At 42.7% G+C, this 4,370-nt stretch overlaps 1 long non-coding RNA gene across 1 annotated transcript; it reads right to left on the minus strand.

Annotated features, from left to right (window-relative positions):
* Positions 1-259: 259 nt before the first annotated feature.
* Positions 260-1,212, minus strand: LOC110368621. The gene is made up of 2 exons (XR_002428238.2): positions 527-1,212; positions 260-429 (listed from the first exon to the last, which is right to left on the minus strand). It is a non-coding gene; the product is annotated as an uncharacterized LOC110368621 (long non-coding RNA).
* Positions 1,213-4,370: the final 3,158 nt, after the last annotated feature.

The following is a 4,370-nucleotide window of genomic DNA, read 5'->3' on the forward strand; positions in this document are numbered from 1 at the left end:
TGATGCTGCCACCACCACACAGGTGGACTCCATTTAGGCATTAGCTGATTTCTGAAGGCAATTAGTTGGGTTGGATTTTAGTTTGGGCTGTCGGAGTAAAAGGGAATCCCATCACTGTTTTTTACTCTTCTATGTTATTGGTAAAATCGTGTATCATTTTCCTACCAGTAAATAACAATGCACTACTTTGTGTTGGTCCGTGATATAAAACCTGAGTGAAACACACAAAATGTGGAAAAAATTTGAATACTTTTGCAACTCACTGTATGACTTTTTTTTTATATAACCTAATCTTCACAATCTGTTTGTTCTGAAACCCATTTGTTCTCCCTTTGCTTATCGTCGGATCAGAGTGAGATCCTTCCATATATGTCTTATGCTTGGAAACCTTTGAGAAATGGATACAGCAAGGTGAGCTCATAGGGTGAACTGCAGAGAGAAAAGAAGTCAGGCAATAATTGGTTCCCTTTCTCCTAAAGGGCATTCACAAGGGATCAGGCAGATTGAAATCACTTTTTTTTTTTACCCGATAGCCCTCAGCAAGGTAGGATTAGCCTCTGAGATACAGAACGGCAGAAGATTAATGTACAGGAGCCCTCCATTTTCTTGGCCTTTGCCCCTGTCACCTTTTCATTTCGGCCTCAGTCTGAGTTATCATGACAGGTGGGATTGCGACAATGTATCAGGTGAGGACACAATGTGAAGGGGTTGAGGCTGGCGAGTTGCAGTGGAGGCCTGAGATGGAGAGAAGCACGCATCGCCGGACTAATTTTTCCTCGGAGCGCCTGAGCCGGGGCGACAGCCATCGTGTGGGGACCGGGGACGATGGGGCTGAGTGGGGGAGATGGTGTGTGCGCCCATCTGTGCGTGGCCTTTGCAGCAACGCTCCCCGTGTTACGCCATCACTCAGGCCGTCTCACTGGAGTGACAGTTCAGAAAATTTCCATTGATGTGGGACCGGGGCCCCAGCTGTCGTGCTGGAGCTGCAGGGACGGGCTGGGTGGAGTGAAATGAGAAGGAAAGAGCGAGGAGCGTTTGGTGTTGCTTATCAGACTTGGCGAGATCTTACATCTTTTCTGGCTCACGGCGGGGGAGACTGATAGGTTCACTGTCGTTCTCTGTGTCTGTCTGTGTTATTGCTTTCAGCGATAGAGAAAGCAATAGCCTCTGTGATGACGGCAGCATAGGACTCCTCAGGCAGGATGACGGTTTATTTTTATCTGAAGATGAGAAGAATGTTGGTTTTGGTCAATTAGGTTGCTGTTTATGTTCTTGTAGCATCTCAATGGTCATCAGCGCCTGGTGTATTTTTGTATGTTGCTTTTTATTTGCATGAAAGAATATAAAAATTGTAACAAAATACATTTGCATTACCTCAAATGTTAAATCCTGTCCCCTTCATATAGAGATGCTTTGATCAGATTTTTCAGTTCTCATCCGATCCCAAAATCAAAATTGAAATATTCCATATTTTTCCATTCAAATCTCTTTTAGTGAAACACTTGATTTTGCCCCTGATGCTGCACAAGCAAATATGAATAACCACTAGAAATACTCTGAGCCACGCTGGTGCAAGTTTTGCCAATATTGTATTAATATTAGCATGATGGACAATTAAATAACCAGCATCAAAGCTATAGGCTGTGGAAAGGATGGGTTGTTTTAGAACAAGGCTGCCAAATTGCAGTCCTTGGGCAACATTGTCCTTGTATGTTTAGATGTTTCCTGAATAAAATGATTTGTCCTGAGGAGGCCGTTTGATTCAGATGTGTTGGACCAGGGAGACTTCTTAAAGCGGTAGGAGTGTAATGTTCGTTCGTGGAGAACCCAATGTGCAAGCCGACACAGAAGGAGTATGTTCTAGAGTTGACCAGGTGAAGATGGCAGAGGTGGACGGACCTGATGATGGTGGCGGAGACCGGATAAATGCAGGCAGAAGCTGACTTGACCACATACTGCTGAGGAGTCCCCAGCGAGGACAGAGCGAGAGACAGAATCCCCAAGGATATCTTGAAACAGGCGATGCACACAAGCACCAGTGAAGTATACAGGACTGTCTCAGAAAATTTGAATATTGTGATAAAGTTCTTTATTTTCTGTAATGCAATTAAAAAACATGAAATGTCATACATTCTGGATTCATTACAAATCAACTGAAATATCGCAAGCCTTTTATTGTTTTAATATCGCTGATTATGGCGTACAGCTGAAGAAAACTCAAAAATCCTATCTCAAAATATTAGAATATTTCCTCAGACCAAGTTAAAAAAAAATTATAACAGCAAAACAAAATCAAACATTTGAAAATGTCCATTAATGCACTCAGTACTTGGTTGGGAATCCTTTTGCACAGATTACTGCATCAATGCGGCGTGGCATGGAGGCAATCAGCCTGTGGCATTACTGAGGTGTTATGGATGCCCAGGATGCTTCAATAGCGGCCTTTAGCTCATTTGCATTGTTGGGTCTGGTGTCTTTCAGCTTCTTCTTCACAATACCCCACAAATTCTCTATGGGGTTCAGGTCAGGGGAATTGGCAGGCCAATCAAGGACAGCAATGCCATGGTCAGTACACCAGTTACTGGTGGTTTTGGCACTGTGGTTGTGCAGCGATTCCTGCCACATTTCCCCCTTCCAACACACTTTTTGTGAATGTGCTTTGAAACTGCACTCTGTGAATAGCCTGCTCTTTGAGAAATTTCTTTTTGTGTCTTACCCTCCTGATGGAGGGTGTCAATGATGGTCTTCTGGACAGCAGTCGGATCAGCAGTCTTCCCCATACTTGTGATTTAGTTTATTGAACCAAGCTGAGTGTTTTTCAAGGCTCAGGAAACCCTGCAGTGTTTCGAGTTAATTAGACGATTCAAGTGATTAGTTGAATAGCCTACTAGTATACTTTTTCACGATATTCTATTTTTCTGAGACAGTCCTGTATTAGTGAGGGCAGGCGAGAACAGGTCCACGGAACCAGCAGGGTGAGCGATAGTCACTGGGAAGTAGCACATTCAGGCAGTGAGACGAGAAGAGACGTTCCGGCAATGAGTACTTGAATGAGGCAAGCACTCATTGCCGGTCTCTCGACATGAGGCACCGGTCTCTCGGTAGACCTCTAGGTTTAGTCTAGAGGTTGGCCAATATTTCCGTTTTTTATTCCTGTATCAGTATTGGCCGATACACTAGTGCACATTGGCCGATATCGATTCATTAGCGTATTCAACAGCCATGCCATGAGATCATGGGAAGTGCATACATCGCCACTCCAATCCTGGCAGAGAGTGGCTGGTAACATTGTAAGATGGGTGCCAACAACAAGGGTCAATTTTTTTAGCTTTTGATGTAGTTTTACTGTCTGATTTAGCTGTTTCTTGCCTTTGAAAGTCTGTCTCACTATGAGCGGGAGAAAACAGCAGTGTGTGTCTGTTTCTGTTTCTAAAAAGGCTGATCGCCAGCTGGCTAGCTGCCACTGCTCTGCATGTGTTTGTTCCCATGGAGAATTATGTATCCACATAAAAATAATTGCCAATCACCACGCGTACAGCATCTAACTTTACATTAAATAATGTCCATACACTGCAGTGGGAGTCAGTGTTTTTTTTCTTCTCCTTGTCCCCATTGAACTGAAGAAGCTCTTTTCTCACTGTGACAAAACAAGGCGCTGAAGCCGATTGTTAATGTCTGCTGGTTTTAAAATCAAGTTTTGAGACTTGTGTACCATTTGTTATTATTGCGTCATTTTTATCATGTAAATGGAGGAAGAAAAAACAATATTGGCCTCAAGAATTGGCCCAAAAAAATCGGCAGCACATGTCGGGTATCGGTTAGACTAATGTCAGAATAATCGGTATCATATCGGCCTTAAAAAAAACTTATCGGTCAATCTCTAGTTGAGTCTGATTAGCAGCAGTAGCAGGTAGAACTAATTATGGTGATTAAAAAACCCAAATCATAACAAGGACACCTACACAACAAGGATGGGCGTTCCACATCCCTGTTTTAGAATACCATAAATACGTCTGCTGAGAATCTGTGGCTTTGTTAAGGTGTAAAATATCAGCAATATGGTCTAAAAAGTTGCGGATAAGAGCTCCAAAATCACTTGGTAACAATACAGCTCAAGTAGTCTTTCTGCTGTGAATGGTTGTGTTGGCATGAGGATTTTACATGTAATTTATTTCTCATAAACATTAACTGACAGACATTTTATTGAAACAGAGGTGGTTAGCACTTTTAGCACGGTTAGAATCTGTGACAGCAGCTTCTAAATATTTTCTAGACTTAATTTATCTACCTTGAGTCAGAGTCTTCCAACATTTCCAGATCCCACGTATTCCCCGGCAAATAGAAGTGGAAAGCACAAAGGGATAAAACAA

The sequence above is a fragment of the Fundulus heteroclitus genome, chromosome 22 (assembly GCF_011125445.2).
Source record: "Fundulus heteroclitus isolate FHET01 chromosome 22, MU-UCD_Fhet_4.1, whole genome shotgun sequence".
Lineage (NCBI taxonomy): Eukaryota > Metazoa > Chordata > Actinopteri > Cyprinodontiformes > Fundulidae > Fundulus > Fundulus heteroclitus.